Source organism: Oncorhynchus masou, chromosome 26 (assembly GCF_036934945.1).
Source record: "Oncorhynchus masou masou isolate Uvic2021 chromosome 26, UVic_Omas_1.1, whole genome shotgun sequence".
In the NCBI taxonomy this organism is placed as follows: domain Eukaryota; kingdom Metazoa; phylum Chordata; class Actinopteri; order Salmoniformes; family Salmonidae; genus Oncorhynchus; species Oncorhynchus masou.
Genome location: NC_088237.1, coordinates 12,211,168 through 12,228,560, shown reverse-complemented (window position 1 = coordinate 12,228,560; position 17,393 = coordinate 12,211,168). Strand labels below are relative to the sequence as shown.

At 43.9% G+C, this 17,393-nt stretch overlaps 1 long non-coding RNA gene across 3 annotated transcripts in view; it reads right to left on the bottom strand.

The window, feature by feature from the left end:
• Positions 1 to 6,477: 6,477 nt before the first annotated feature.
• The window catches only part of LOC135514812 (uncharacterized), a 30,826-nt gene continuing 19,910 nt past the window's right edge, over positions 6,478 to 17,393 (bottom strand). For all 3 annotated transcript variants that reach the window (XR_010451734.1, XR_010451733.1, XR_010451732.1), the window contains 2 exons: positions 9,880 to 9,952; positions 6,478 to 9,672 (listed from right to left, as the gene is read on the bottom strand). This is a non-coding gene — a long non-coding RNA (uncharacterized LOC135514812). The remainder of the gene's footprint in view (positions 9,673 to 9,879; positions 9,953 to 17,393) is intronic.

Here is a 17,393-nt window from a genome sequence, read left to right as displayed (position 1 = left end):
CCACCCTCTCCGAGTTGGGCATCTCCGGTGGGGCCCACGCTTGGATTGCGTCCTACCTGACAGGTCGCTCCTACCAGGTGGCGTGGCGAGAATCTGTCTCCTCGCCACGCGCTCTCACCACTGGTGTCCCCCAGGGCTCTGTTCTAGGCCCTCTCCTATTCTCGCTATACACCAAGTCACTTGGCTCTGTCATAACCTCACATGGTCTCTCCTATCATTGCTATGCAGACACACAATTAATCTTCTCCTTTCCCCCTTCTGATGACCAGGTGGCGAATCGCATCTCTGCATGTCTGGCAGACATATCAGTGTGGATGACGGATCACCACCTCAAGCTGAACCTCGGCAAGACGGAGCTGCTCTTCCTCCCGGGGAAGGACTGCCCGTTCCATGATCTCGCCATCACGGTTGACAACTCCATTGTGTCCTCCTCCCAGAGCGCTAAGAACCTTGGCGTGATCCTGGACAACACCCTGTCGTTCTCAACCAACATCATGGTGGTGGCCCGTTCCTGTAGGTTCATGCTCTACAACATCCGCAGAGTACGACCCTGCCTCACACAGGAAGCGGCGCAGGTCCTAATCCAGGCACTTGTCATCTCCCGTCTGGATTACTGCAACTCGCTGTTGGCTGGGCTCCCTGCCTGTGCCATTAAACCCCTACAACTCATCCAGAACGCCGCAGCCCGTCTGGTGTTCAACCTTCCCAAGTTCTCTCACGTCACCCCGCTCCTCTGCTCTCTCCACTGGCTTCCAGTTGAAGCTCGCATCCGCTACAAGACCATGGTGCTTGCCTACGGAGCTGTGAGGGGAACGGCACCGCAGTTCCTCCAGGCTCTGATCAGGCCCTACACCCAAACAAGGGCACTGCGTTCATCCACCTCTGGCCTGCTCGCCTCCCTACCACTGAGGAAGTACAGTTCCCGCTCAGCCCAGTCAAAACTGTTCGCTGCTCTGACCCCCCAATGGTGGAACAAACTCCCTCACGACGCCAGGACAGCGGAGTCAATCACCACCTTCCGGAGACACCTGAAACCCCACCTCTTCAAGGAATACCTAGGATAGGATAAGTAATCCTTCTCACCCCCCTTAAATGATTTAGATGCACTATTGTAAAGTGGCTGTTCCACTGGATGTCAGAAGGTGAATTCACCAATTTGTAAGTCGCTCTGGATAAGAGCGTCTGCTAAATGACTTAAATGTAAATGTAAATGTAAATAAATAAATGATTTGAACAACAGTGCAGAAAGTGGTTTCACATAAAACTATTTTCCAAATTGGTTGTCTTCAATGGGATTCAACCTCATACCCTCACATCCCTGAATGTTTCATAGTTCCCTGCTGTACCTGCTAAGCTACCGGTCAGGAAAACTATTTTGTACGAAATTCTAACTATATTTATAAGTACGGTTTCCAGTAGAATTTGGTGCTAGAAAGCAGCTTGGAATCGAAGAAAGCACTGGAACCACAGCAAAATCTGTGGATTCTCGCATTTTGCAACACACAGTTTGAAAAAGCATGTGATCAAACTAAGCTTCTGACATCATTGATGACATAGACACTTGAGGAGCTCATAATCTTGTCATAACTCTCAGGTGACGATCTGAAGGATCGGGTGACAGAGGGTCCGCTCTACAACGTGCTCTCTCGAGTAGAGGGGGAGAGCGGGAAGTCGGCTGTTTTATGGTCGGTCATAAAATACGCTGCCCCTATGCTCTGTGGTGTTCGAGATTGGACTGTGAACTGTGGAACACAGAGAAACCCTTGGACATCAAATGTTTGAAAACTTAAGCAATATTTCTATTTTGAGATTGTGGGGGGAGTCCGTGGACACTTAAGGGACAATCAATCCTTATCCCAGTCTGCTGTACCCACATGTTTCAAGAGGGCCACCATTGTTCCTGTTCCCAAGAAAGCTAAGGTAACTGAGCTAAACGACCCGTAGCACTTCTGTCACCATGAAGTGCTTTGAGAGTCTAGTCAAGGACCATATCACCTCCACCCTACCTGACACCATAGACCCACTCCAATTTGCTTACCGCCCAAATAGGTCCACAGACGATGCAATCTCAACCACACTGCACACTGCCCTAACCCATCTGGACAAGAGGAATACCTATGTGAGAATGCCTTTCATTGACTACAGCTCAGCATTTAACACCATAGTACCCTCCAAATTCGTCATCAAGCTCGAGTCCCTGGGTCTCGACCCCGCCTTGTGCAACTGGGTACTGGACTTCCTGACGGGCCGCCTCCAGGTGGTGAGGGTAGGTAACAACATCTCTACCCCGCTGAACACTGGGGCCCCACAAGGGTGCGTTCTGAGCCCTCTCCTGTACTCCCTGTTCACCCACGACTGCGCGGCAACGCAAGCCTCCAACTCAATCATCAAGTTTGCGGACGACACAACAGTGGTAGGCTTGATTACCAACAACGACGAGATGGCCTACAGGGAGGAGGTGAGGGCCCTCGGAGTGTGGTGTCAGGACAATAACCTCACACTCAACATCAACAAAACTAAGGAGATGATTGTGGACTTCAGGAAACAGCAGAGGGAGCACCCCCCTATCCACATCGATGGGACAGTAGTGGAGAGGGTAGTAAGTTTTAAGTTCCTCGGCGTACACATCACAGACAAACTGAATTGGTCCACCCACACAGACAGCATCGTGAAGAAGGCGCAGCAGCAGCGCCTCTTCAACCTCAGGAGGCTGAAGAAATTCGGCTTGTCACCAAAAACACTCACAAACATCTACAGATGCACAATCGAGAGCATCCTGTCGGGCTGTATCACCGCCTGGTACGGCAACTGCTCCGCCCACAACCGTAAGGCTCTCCAGAGGGTAGTGAGGTCTGCACAACGCATCACCGGGGGCAAACTACCTGCCCTCCAGGACACCTACACCACCCGATGTCACAGGAAGGCCATAAAGATCATCAAGGACAACAGCCACCCGAGCCACTGCCTGTTCATCCCGCTATCATCCAGAAGGCGAGGTCAGTACAGGTGCATCAAATCCTGGGACCAAGAGACTGAAAAACAGCTTCTATCTCAAGGCCATCAGACTGTTAAACAGCCACCACTAACATTGAGTGGCTGCTGCCAACATACCAAGTCAAATGTCTAGCCACTTTAATAATACAAATTAGGATGTAATAAATGTAGCACTAGTCACTTGAAACAATGCCACTTTATGTGATGTTTACATATCCTACATTACTCATCTCGTATGTAAATACTGTACTCTATACCATTTACTGCATCTTGCCTATGCCACACGGCCATCGCTCATCCATATATTTATATGTACATATTCTTGTTCATCCCTTACACTTGTGTGTATAAGGTAGCTGTTGTGAAAATGTTAGATTACTTGTTAGATATTACTGCACTGTCGGAACTAAAAGAACAAGCATTTCGCTACACTCGCACTAACATCTGCTAACCATGTATATGTGACCAATCAAATTTGATTTGATTTAATTTCATTTATGAGTATAATATTATGCATGTAATGAAATAGGCTAACAAACATAAATGTTATACTAGCCTATGCTGCTATGTTGCTTGCTATGCTATTACACATATGGCGATAATATTCTGTTTTCCGTCCGACTAGCTTACATAACATTGGATATCATTTTGTTTTTGGCTGAAGGGGGGGGGATCACCTAGGGAGCCAACAAGCTAGAACCGCCACTGCCCACAAGAATAGTAAACTAACAAAAAATGTACCTAATCCCCACAAGGTCAAATGCTATTTCTAGGAGATTTAGGTTTAAAGTTAGAAACTTAAACATTACATTTAAATAACTATTCAGACTCTATACTCAATACTTTGCTGAAGCACTTTTGGCAGTGATTACAGCCTCGAGTCTTCTTGGGTATGAAGCTACAAGCTTGGCATACCTGTATGTGGGGAGTTTCTCCCATTATTCTCTGCAGATCCTCTCACGCTTTCATCACAGAACTCTGTACTTTGCTTCATTCATAACTCCCTCGATCCTGACTATCTCCCCCAATTGCTCAGTTTGGCCGGGCGGCCAGCTTTTGGAAGAGCCTTGGTGGTTTCAAACGTTTTAAGAAGGATGGAGGCCACTGAATTCTTGGGGGCCTTCAATACTCCAGACATTTTTTGGGTACCATTCTCTAGATTTGTGCCTCGACACAATCCTTTCTCTGAGCTCTATGGACAATTGGATCAAAGTAGAGACTCAGAGCTAGAAAATGGGATATCATACACTACTAAAGTAAGTCTGCTTTGAAAGTTGAGAAACTTGTAACCTCAACCTCACATGAAAAAGCATGACATCAGCAGCCTGGTCATCCAAAATAGCATAACTAGTGTATTTTAACACCAATAAACCCACTCGTTTAAAAATGAATTTAATATTTGTCAATCTAGCAAACCAGGCAACTAAAAGTAACTTTCTAAACCGTGTTTTGGTTCATTTCTAGCTTGTTGGGTAGCTAGCTAATGTTAAGTTAGCTGTCTGGCCAGTTCAAATAATGACGGTATTATATAGCTGACCCCATCTTAAATTTAGCTCATTTGTCTTCATTATTATAGGAAAATAAACTAAAAAAATAATCATTATTTACAAGTTAATGACTAGCCAATTACACAAAATAGCTTACGGTTGTGAGTGTGACTAAATAAAAGCCAGGCATTCAACCAGAACATTTTAGAACTTGGACACTGTCTTGTTGGCCTAATGTTATATCCTAATTTACAGATGGATACAGGAGGTGTAGTTAAATGGTTACTTGCATAGTGGAGCCTTTTGTTTAGACATGTAGCTAGCTAGCTAGCTAGCTAAACAATGAACCATACTCCCAACTCATAACATTACTACCCTGCATGAATCTGCAGGTAGCTAAACAATCAGGTTCAATGTTAGCTAGCTAGCTAGCATTAGGCTATAACTAGCAATGCAAATGACTCTGAGATATTAATAATATTACTACACAGATCATACACTTAACGTTAGCTAGCTAGCTAACAGTACGCTTTAACTTTAAATGAAAACGACTTTGACAAAATAAAAAATGTATAATATCTGAAAATGTAGCTAGCGAGATACGCGTATACATGTATGGACGCTTCTTCCTCTCTGTCACGGATGCCATGGTTGCCCTTAATTTTAAGATGTAATCAGAAGACAGGTGTTTTATAAAACAGCCTTCTGTGTGTTATCTTTTCGACGCCCTCTGCATATTTGCAATCAAACGCCCAAATTTTCCTTATCTGTCAATCTCCAATTCCACCGGACATTCCACTGATTTCAAAACTCCGTCCTCCAGAAAGTGGAGAGCAACACTTATGTAGTTCTACTAAGTGATATCTTTCAAAAAAGCTGCATTAGAAAGGATTACTTACACATACTGACCAGCTCATGTTATAGAAAGATGTGTGCTACATGGCAGACCAATCCGAACTCATCTCTCGGCATGTCCAGCCCACCCATTATCTCGGCCAGTCATGGCTACTGGGAATGTTCCTGTCTTTTTCCATGGCTAAACCAACTTGGCTCGTAATTAAAACATGGAATTTGAGAGGAATATGTTTGTCAATGTAGAGACAAACGTTTGTGCATATATTTTTTGTCATAAAGTTAATTTACGAAGATCGCTATTTGGCAATCAACCTGACTAGCTAACATTAGCCATTAGTGTTAGGAGAAGGCATGTGTAATTCGTGTTTAATGTTTAGGGACTCCTGAGAAAACCAGTCTTGTGAAACAGTGGATGTAAAGAATCTAGCTTGCTAAAGCATTTTTCTGCAAATTGAATGTACAATTGTGTAAGCTTGTCTTGCAATGCAGCTGAACTAACATAGCTAACTATTTACTTGCTAATTGTGTAGTGGAGAATAAAAAATAACTGTATGCCTATGGCTGTGTAGCTAGCTACAGTATGTAGACGGTCTGTGTATGGACCCTCAAATGTTAGATTGGTATGAATATTAGTTCAGAACCTATGAACCTCAGCTATCATAGTTGTTGTATCAACTTCAAGTCTGAATGGCATTAATGAAGCCTATGGATAGAGTAGAATATAATACCTTTATTGTGCCAAGGATGCAAGTCCTATATACACATACTGTAGTTATTACCACACATGAGATTCCCACATTGTAGCCTGTACATTGAATCTATTCACTGATCATGTACTCTTCCTTGGTGGTTCAAGTATGAATCTCTGAGGCATTATTTTTCAGTCATATCAAACTCCATTATTTGAATGATGCTGTGTCTGCATGTATGTATTACAATTATACACTTCAACAGTGTTTACCACTCCTGCTCCTGGGACATCAATGAATACACATTGTAACTATGCAATAGACTAGAAACATGATTGATTTTTAATTCATATATACAGAAAACAATTACTATGCATATCTAACTACCTTCATCTGCATTAATCTGAGGACACAGGATAGCATTTCAATGAGATACTTCATTTCAACCAGTGGAGAATGTGAAACGCTTTATTGAAAGAAGTTCATTATCTAGGTGTTATAAATACATACATGCATTGTAATTATGACAATTGTAATATTATAAATACAAGTTGAATCTGTACTTCAATGCTCATATGGTGTGCATTATAAAACGAGGAAGAAAGACGAGGTGGGGAGAGAAGTGGAGAAGACAGAAAGGGAAAGAGATAAGAACAGTGGCAGACAGTATATGATTCATGAATTACAGTGCTACTCTAATATTCTCTCAGTTCATCACAATTGCGGTGTCTCCTAACCAGCCGTGGGCCCCCAGTTGTTCTGAAGGTTATCTTAACGCTTTCATGCGTGAATATCTCTAACGGTCGCCCCAGTGTGAGTTTTTTTATGCACGTTCTCTCCATTCCAGAATGTGATTGTTACGCAAGAGTACATTTAATCCGGCGCTGCCCTCAAACCAAGGCACGCAGACATTTTTTATTTATAGGCTGTTTTCAATTTGTCAATTTCAAATTATTTTCAAACAAGTTTTGTATTTTCTAAGAGCAGTTTGAATTGAGGTGTTTTCCGCCCCATTCATTCACATAACAGTTGTCATTTCTACTTTTTTGGACCAATACATTTTTGGATATTTCTGACCTGGACAAAATTCCCCAAACACTTCCCAATTGTTTGTGTAGTTCAATTCTGCAGACATTTGCTCAATTCTGCATTGCAGTCATAGTTGATTTCGTTACCAATAATAACTTTGGAAATGTGTGCGTTTCTATCGAAGTAAGTGCCTTATTATGTTATAATAGTTTCTGCATGTCGTGTTACGTCGTTTCTACTGTAGCATCATATTTTTGTGTATATTCCTTATAACCGCGGACAAACAAGGTAACGTTACTCATTTTATAACCTTTATGGTGTTATACTCAATGCTTAGGTAGCTAGCTACATTCTTCTATTAGCTCTGGAAAACAATGCTAATTGCATCAGAGAAGTATTAGCATGTGTTGTATTTTGAAGCTACCCTGGCCTTATGACTCCCAAGTGGCGCAGCTGTCTAAGACACAGCGTCTCAGTGCTGGAGGCATCCCTACAGACAACCCGGCTCAAAACCAGAATGTGCTTCTATCAAAGTAAGTGCCTTATTACGTTATAATAGTTTCTATATATCGTTTTATACCTTAGCTCACTGTGTATGGAGCATAATATATGTGTGTATATTCTTTATAGCCGCGGACACGCGAGGTAACGTTACTCATTTCATAACCTTTATGGTGTTATATTCAATCGTGCTTATGTAGCTAGCTACATTCTTCTATTAGCTCTGTAAAACAATGCTAATTGCGTCAGAAGTATTGGCTTATTGTAATTTGAAGCTATCCTGGAAAAATATCTTCTTGTACCACTTGGTCATTTTCTGAGTGCCTTCCACAAAGCTGTTTATCCTGTCCGCCTTATCCACTGCCCACATTTTGAGGTTATAGTCAAGCACGCAGTCTGGCTTGTCTCTCTCCCCTGAGGTGGTCCACCTTCCCTGTGGCCGACGTGGTTGCTGTATGGACAGTGGAGACGACATGGACGTCTCGTTTGTCATGCCACTTTACTGCCAACTGTTGACATTTCTTATTTTGTATAACGGGTCATTTAGGATGGCTGTAGCATTGTTGATGTAATGCAGTCATAGCAGCAGAACTAGGAAGCGGACTTGGGAAAAGAGGGTGGCAAAGAAGGGAGTTGCAAACATAGGATCTGTGCTCCATTATTCTCTGATGGAGTTCAGAGACTACTTTACTATCCCCATGAGGACTGTCACCAGGAAGGTATACATTTCACTAATTGTGGTTGTCCGCCCCCCACTCCTGGCTCTCTTCTCCAGTAGCTCCAAGGCATAGTGATTGGTCTCTACTATGTCTCCCACCAGATCCTCTGTCAGAAACAACTTGAAGCACTCTGCCTCAGATGGAAATGGCAAGGGGTGTTGCACTTCAGACTGGGACTCATCAAAGCAAACAGCAGGGCCAGGAGGGGTGAAATGGCTGGCAGCCTTCCAGCTACAATAGAACTCCTGTACTTCATCCTTTTTCGGTCTGCCTCCATCACCACCAGCATCTTCAAATTGAACTAGGACGTTGTCAGTGGACAAGGGGTCTTCAGATTCAGGGTTCTCAATGGCTGGGTAGCAGCTCCTCACTGTCAGAATCTGATTCCAAACTTTCATACAGACGCATTGTCAGAATTTTAAAAAATATCCAGAATTTCCGTGTTTGGGAGTTGTCTCCTTTTTGAAAGACATTGCTAATGCTACAGCTTAGCTCACGAGCTGCATACATAAACAACACTGAATGGCTCAGAGTGGGAGTGAGAGGTTACATGATTGACTGCCGGCACGCGCCATTTGAATCAATAAATCACTATCAGAAAATGTTTTGTGTGGTAATTATTAGCTAATTCCAGCTATGTTTGTGGAGACATGTTTGTTGACATACAATGCATTCTGGGTTTCACGTAATCGTCTGTAGGACCAAAGATGCTATAACAAATTGAGGTGAGTAAGGGTTCACTCATTTTTTGAGAACTTCAGGAAGTGAATGGTGGGATGTGAACGATGGTAAACAGACGATGGTAAACAGACCAAACTCTTGTCTTCTCTTATCTTTGGTTTCTGTGAGGAAAAAAAACATTGCTGCACGCGATTTCTAGAAATTGTTTTACTCAATTATTTCGATCAATGGTGAGCTCACCCGTGATGTGATTAATTATAAATAGTAATTGCTATTAGCTATTTCATATTGTAGTTTGTCAGAGGAGAGTTACACAAATATGACCGCTTGTGTTGCGTCAATCTTTCCTCAGTTAGCGCTCGGACAAATGTAGCCTACATTTTTCCGGGTTTGGATGATTGTGTTATGCTATAGATACTTCTGTGAATATCTGAACATTGCATCCAAAAATAAACGGCTCACATTCTGGACATAACTTTGAAAGAACTGTGTTTGTGTAAATAGTTTCTGGAAAAAGGTGTGGCGCGCTCAAAGCTGATTGTTGCGTCATTCAAAACTGGCAGTTCTAAATAAGCGTTCTAATCACAAGGGTGGAATCATACCGCTTCAGGGACCACTGTAGAATGATCACACCAGTGTGATGGTACTTGTGAAAGAGTTGAAGGCGGGTGAGGTGGCAATGACGGGACTGGCTTCCTCTCTCACATAAAAACATACCTGCAGATGAGTTTCAGATGGATAGAGAGAGAGCATGATTAAGCCTTGGTTTTTTATTCTAATATTTTCAGTCATCATAATCAGTAGGTGAAATTCAAAACTGACCTTGGATCATTAAATCTGGGACTACTACATCTCTGTCTGTATTTCAATGTAAAGCATCTCTTTAATAATACTTCCTGTTGACCCGACCAAGTGACATCTCACCTATGATCATGCTGTGCCCTCTGTGTCAGGCAGTTCAGATGCGGGAGTGGTTCACCAAAACAGCTGATATAACCTAGAGGATTTAGGCAGAAGGGGGAGAGGGATGAAGTGAAGAAGAGAGACTGTTATTGTGTGTGTGTGGTCTCACCTGGTGTCCACACTGTGGCTACAGAATACTTTATGCTGAAAAGCAGACACATGAGGACAAACAGAAGACAATGTCAATAGAAGATACTGTGTGTGACGCAGACCCCTATCGGAGTGTACCTGAAACATTTAAATATAGAGGGCTATGTGTCTCACCACTTAGTGATTGCAAGGCTAACCCCCATGACTTTGGCAGCAACAGATAGCAACAGATAGTCCAGTGAAAATGGCTGTGTTTATGTGGTGTAAATTGGAAAATTAGCAGCTGACATCTTAAGTTAAAAAAAAAATGAATGCATGTGAGTCAGGTTCCATGTACAACAAGGCAGGCGTTAGCTTGGGTGCTTGACTGCCGTTGTAAGGCCAGAACGCTCAAATCAACACTACTCCTCGGCCAGAACGTCCAGTGTGCACTCCGAGAGCGCAACGTTCTGAATTTACAAACTGACAATGCTCTGAATTTATGGACGTGAGAGGTGCCAGGACAGTGTCCATTTACTTTGTGAAAGTGTGGGGTGCCAAGGAGATGCCAATGGGAATAACCATAAATTCATAAGCCGTCCCTTTGAAAGTAAATCGGAGGTACTGCCAATGAGCTGGGTGAACAGGAACATGGAAGTATGCATCCCTCATGGTCCCTGCAACACAGGGCCTGAGGACAGCATGTGGAACCTCAGTACATTCAAGTACCCATTGAGGTTGCAGATGTCCAGAATCGGTCGAAACCCTCCGTCTCTTTTTGGAACCACAAAATAAGTGGAGTAGAACCCACCTAGCCATTCTGTCATCCGTATGGCGGTGACAGATGACAGGTTGTTGCTCCACTGCATGCTGTGCCCCTCCCCGCTGTCATCCCTCAGCATGAGGGTACATGTGTGTGGCGATGGTCCATCCAACCTTGGACCCAGGGCCTGAGGAGGCGGCATGAACCATCTCAGGGTCTCCTGGTCCCTACGAACATTTTCGGTCTGCTCCAGAATGTCCTCAATCCCTGGGTCAAACATCAGCCCTGGTTTGATGAGGAGAGTGGCAAATGTGCTCTGGAGAGCAGCTGACAGATGGGATTGGGCCAGCCAGAGATGGAGCTGAGAGGTAACCACCTGCGCCATGGCCCGTTCCTTGGCGTGGGCCACATCCCTCTGGAGCAGGGAAAGCAGGCGAGACACATCCATCACTTCCCAGAGGAGCTTTTCTGTGCCCTCTTGCAGCCAGAGAAACAAGAGTCTGCAGCTAGGCCTGCAGCAGCACAGAGGGACCAATACGTGGCTTTCAAGTCCACATCAAAGACTCTGGGGGGTTCCGGAGCTAACATGGTGTCCATGGTCAGGTTCTCCTGGAGGCCGAGTGTCTCTGTGTCCGCAACATAACTCCATGGTCCAGTCTCTGCTGTGAGTCGCAAGGCCTTGCGGAACTCAGCAGAGATGGGACAGATGGAGAGTTATCACTGTCCACCAGTTTGATGTCCAATGCAATGGCTACCCAAGTGAGTAGGCTCCTCATATCTTCTCAAGCCGCTGGGAGCGATGTAACCCCACTGCCGGCTTCTGATGGCCTGTCAGCCTGGTAGCCCCGCTCACAGTGGTGAACAGTGCCATCATCGTCCCCCAGAAACAGCCTATCACTGGTCAAAAAGGAACAGCTGTCGTCGCCATCAAAGCTATCAACCTCCTGACGCAGGGCCCATCACACCTGTCACAAATGGAAGCCATAAGCTCAGCCAAGCCAACAAGGCCACAGAGCAAGGGTCTGACGCCCTGGGAGAACTATGTTGTGACCCGTCTGGAGGAATAGGAACCCGGTGAGGGATAACTGACCCACTACCTCGGCAAACACAGGGGAAGACCCATGTGGGAAAAACAGGCAGACAAAAAACAGCAACAAGGTAATGGATTAGATTTTTTTAAATATATTTTTTTTTATGCCAACTGCAGTATTACCTAGTTGGTTTAATATCCAACAAATAAAAACAGCACAATATGATGGAGTAACTCCGTTAAGGAACTCCAAAAGTTAATGTCTCAATGTAGTGGAACGCCCACCACGAGACTCTTACACTCTGCAGGGGAAAGAACAATGAAAAACAACTGCAGGGTAATTAGCAGAGCAATTCACAAAACACACAACTTGCCGACTGGCTTGTTCTAAGGTAAATTACAGTTTGTGGCAGCAAGGGCCACCATACTAATGGATGCACATGGGGTCGTAGTGCAATGCTAACGAAACACAAGATCAACCTCGCGCATCACTCAAGAGGAGGAGCTGCAAACAGCCAGTGACTATACTTCCACGCAAGATATTACACTTACCAGTGACATACCAACCAAACTACAGAAAGTTTGGACCTCAAACCATATGGACATCTGCCGAGAAAAATGAAAGAGAACATGTGTCGCAGCCATGGGGTCTATATATATGGGAAGACCCCAGCCGTGACACAGGTGCACACGGGAGTAAATCTGTAACTCCTCACCTCGGATGCATCCCTCCGCCACGGAGTGATAACAATATATTGGAGTGATCCAGTAAAGTGAACAACCCAACTATGTGACCCAATGCCTGCAACCCAGCCTTTGGGATGACCAAACAACCCAGCAGTTGGGTTAACCAAACAACCCAGCAGTTGGGTCAACCAAACAACCCAGCATTTTTTATTTAGAGTGTGGGGTGCCTCTTCAGAAGCTTCCTACAACTCATAGAAAATCTCCTCTCCAGTGTCTACATCCATCTCTCAGCACCGCAGAGACAGTGCTAAGCAGAGAGAGTACTAAGCTAATATTACCACTATACACTGCAGAAGCAGCAGTCCATCTCAACACCGTCTGCTCCCACACTTTACCGCCGCACAATGCTGACTAACCACAATGGGATGAACTAAGCCACAAATCCTCGCAGTACCTCGTAGGGTGCAAGACATATACCAGGAGAAGTTACGGGCTATGTGAAACCACAAATTTACAGAACCCCAAATGTTGGTGTTGCGGGCGATATGGTACTGTATGCCAGACCAAACTCTGTGGAACTTCAGTGTCATTAGGTGTGTATATTTTCCCAGACCCATACTAAAACCAACCAATGGAAAAATAATACTTCCATGTTATTTGTTTATTCAATAAGAGCACCCAGAAATAAGCACTCACTATATCAATTGATTTTATACAGCTGTATCACAGTTCTCTAACTTTTAAATCACAATCTAGATACTTGAAGAAGAAGAATTTTGTCAGGCCAAATAACTTTGGAACTACAGTTTATATAGTTAGACTTCTTCTACTGTATAAAGACAGCAGCAGCTCTATCCATGTGTAGAAGACAGTGTCTCTGGACAGGGTTAGCACCCCCCCTTTAGGCCCACAGCCAAACATTCTTTCCCACTCCAGCTCCACTGCCAACAGGGAGTCCAGTGTTAGCATCAGCCATTCGCACACACAAACACACTCACACCCGCTATCTATGTGTCTCTCTCTCTCTCTATGTCTCCCTCTCGCCCCTGGGTGCCATCTTCCTGCCTTACTGCTGTACCCTGTCATCTGTGGAGAGAGGCAAGAGAGGGCCCAATGCCATCATCATTATTTTTCTGGCCTGATTAACTAACACAGCCACTGCTTTTATACCAGACAACATTACAGCTACATCAGAGCTCCATCAAACACACGTAGTGTTGTTAATAGAAAGAGGATGACAGATGTGTGTCTGTGCAGTCATACCAAATGAAATCAAGTGCTCTTTTCTAAGAAAGGAATCAAGTCAATGTGCAGCATTGGGGATGTTGGGGCGAGTCAAATGTATCACACTCTTTCAAATTCTTGGTTAAAAAGCAACCCAGCGCTGGGTAAATAGTGGACAGAACACATGTTGAGCTATGACAAGATGGGCACCATTTCTGTTAAATGTATTTGAAATACGTATTTGAATTACTTCCCGAGACTTTTGTATTACACTGGGCTGAACTACACTCCAATGTCTTTGGCAACGAGATACTTTCAAAAGCTGTCATTTTGTATACAATTTTGCGTCCCCCTTTCACCCTGTATTGGTATTAAAGGTCTGATGGGACTATGGTGTGATAACAGCATCTTCTAAATAAACAAAATGTACTGTTATGTAAAAATGAACAATTGCAAAGCATGCTGAGTATTACTATATTGAGCTCCGCCCCGAAACAAGGCCAATACCCAGTATGCTTCGCAGTAGTTGATTTTCAAATATTACCTTTACATTTCTGTCATTTAGCATATGCTCTTATCATGATTTACAATGTATTCAACTAAGGTAGCTAAACAACAACATATCACAGTCACAGCAACTAAGAAGTTTCTGTGACTATTGCTGAGAATGTTGTTGCTCTTTTGCCAGTTAATTTCATGCAGTAAAATCATCTCAAACAAATTTGAGAAAGCAACACAAACAGCATTGAAATTGCATCAGTGATGTTGAATTTCTTTATACATCTTCCATTTGGTTGTTTCTTGTGACACTGTTCACAGCAGCACTGACGAATGTGTTGAAATGACAACTGCGTTCGGGAGTCAAATCCCTTCCTCACTTTTGTTTCATGCTGGCTGAAGATCTAGCTATGTGGAAACGTATACTGTGAGTATATTTGCCGTAGATGAGTGGCGTAATTTTTTTAAATTGTATTTGCTGACATCCTAATTCTATTATCTACACCGAACAAAAATATAAATGCAACATGTAAAGTGCTGGTCTCATGTTTCATGAGCTGAAAAAAAAACTGGAATTTTTCATGGGAAAAAAGCTTATTTCTCTCAAATTTTGTGCACAAATTTGTTAACATCCCTGTTATTGAGGATTTCTCCTTTGCCAAGATAATCCATCCACCTGACAGGTGTGGCATATCAAGAAGCTGATTCAACAGCATGATCATTACACAGGTGCACATTGTGGTGGGGACAATAAAAGGCCACTCTAAAATGTGCAGTTTTGTCACACAACACAATGCCACAGCTGCCTCAAGTTGAGGGAGCGTGCAATTGGCGTGCTGACTGTAGGAATGTCCATCAGAGCTGGTGCCAGAGAATGTAATGTTAATTTATCTCCCATAAGCCGCCTCCAACGTTGTTTTAGAGAATTTGGCAGTACATCACAACCGCAGACCACTTGTATGTCGTCATATGGGCGAGCAGTTTGCTGATGTCGACAATGTGAACACAGTGCCCCATGGTGGCGGTGGGGTTATGGTATGGGCAGGCAGCAGGCAGGCAGGCAGGCAGGCAGGCAGGCAGGCAGGCATAAACAAACATAATTGCATTTTATTGATGGCAATTTGAATGCAAAGAGATACCATGATGAGATCTGGAGGCCCATTGTTGTGCCAGTCATTCGCCGCCATCATATTATGTTTCAACATAATGCACAGCCCCATGTCGCAAGGATCTGTACACAATTCATGGAAGCTGAAAATGTCCCAGTTCTTCCATGGCCTGCATACTCACCAGACATGTCACCCATTGAGCATGTTTGGGATGCTCTGGATGGATGTGTATGACAGCATGTTTCAGGTCCGGCCAATATCCAGCAACTTCGTACAGCCATTGAAGAGGAGAGGGACAACATTCCACAGGCCACAATCAACAGCCTGATCAACTCTATTTGAAGATGGGCCCCCTGAGTGGCGCAGTGGTCTAATGCAATGCACCTCCAACACCAATGTGTTGGAAGAAACACATTGTGGCCAAAAGTTTTGAGAATGACACAAACATTACTTTTCACAAAGTCTGCTGCGTCAGTGTCTTTAGATATTTTTGTCAGATGTTACTATGGAATTCTGAAGTATAATTACAAGCATTTCATATGTGAAAAAGGCTTTTATTGACAATTACATGAAGTTGATGCAAAGAGTCAATATTTGCAGTGTTGACCCTTATTTTTCAAGACCTCTGCAATCCACTCTGGCATGCTGTCAATTAACTTCTGGGCAACATCCTGACTGATGGCAGCCCATTCTTGCATAATCAATGCTTGGAGTTTGTGGGTTTTTGTTTGTCCACCTGCCTCTTGAGGATAGACCACAAGTTCTCAATGGGATTAAGGTCTGGGGAGTTTCCTGGCCATGGACCCAAAATATTGATGTTTTGTTCCCCGAGCCACTTAGTTATCACTTTTGCCTTATGGCAAGGTGCTCCATCGTGCTGGAAAAGGCATTGTTTGTCACCAAACTGTTCCTGGATGGTTGGGAGAAGATGCTCTCGGAGGATGTGTTGGTACCGTTCTTTATTCATGGCTGTGTTATTAGGCAGAATTGTGAGTGAATTTCCAGATTAAATTACTTTACCCCAGTTCTCAGCAGTCCAATCCCTGTAACTTTTGCAGAATATCAGTCTATCCCTGATGTGTTTCCTGGATAGAAGTGGCTTCTTGTTGCCCTTCTTGACACCTGGCCATCCTCCAAAAGTCTTTACCTCATTGTGCATGCAGATGCACACACACCTGCCTGCTGCCATTCCTGAGCAAGCTCTGTACTGGTGGTGCCCCGATCCCGCAGCTGAATCAACTTTAGACGGTCTTGGCGCTTGCTGGACGTTCTTGGGAGCCCTGAAGCCTTCTTCACAACAATTGAACTGCTCTCCTTAAAGTTCTTGATGATCCGATAAATGGTTGATTTATGTGCAATCTTACTGGCAGCAATATCCTTGCCTGTGAAGCCCTTTTTGTGCAAAGCAATGATGACGGCATGTGTTTCCTTGCAGGTAACTATGGTTGACAGAGGAATCAGTATGGCTCGCAAAGCTAAGGAGTTGCTATAAAGGAATATTTCCTTTGACATTTACAGATCTTCACAGATCTTGGATCAGCTTAATCTCTCAATCCTAACCATTAGGGTGGAAAACAAACAGTTATACGATCAACCTCATCATTCTACTGAGTTGGTTGGATAATGAAATTGAGACTTCCTTGGGTTGACCGGTCTATGAGCACCATATTGTAGCTCTCTGCCATGGCTCTGCTTTTTTGTTCTCTCTCTGCTCTCTCCCCTCCCAGCTGGATCATAATGTGAAGCCATTACCAGACTGATTACATTCAGACACACAGTGTTACTGTAGTTCATCAGAGGTCAAAGGTCGGGTCTGATGCAATTACCTGGTACACTCACACACACACACTCACACAAACACACACAACACAGGCATGCATGCATGCACATGTTTTATTCAATTAGATTCAGATATATTATAAAATTGTGTGGGTCATTAACTGAGTGTGGGACGTCCAGTGTGGTATGGCTATGTTCTAAGTCTTCAAGAGATTTCCTTGGTTCATTGAATTATAGGTCTGACTGGAGATGGGTAAGGATGAGGTATGGAGGGATGAAAGAGATGAGGAAGAGATGGGAGGAGAGTTGGAGAAGA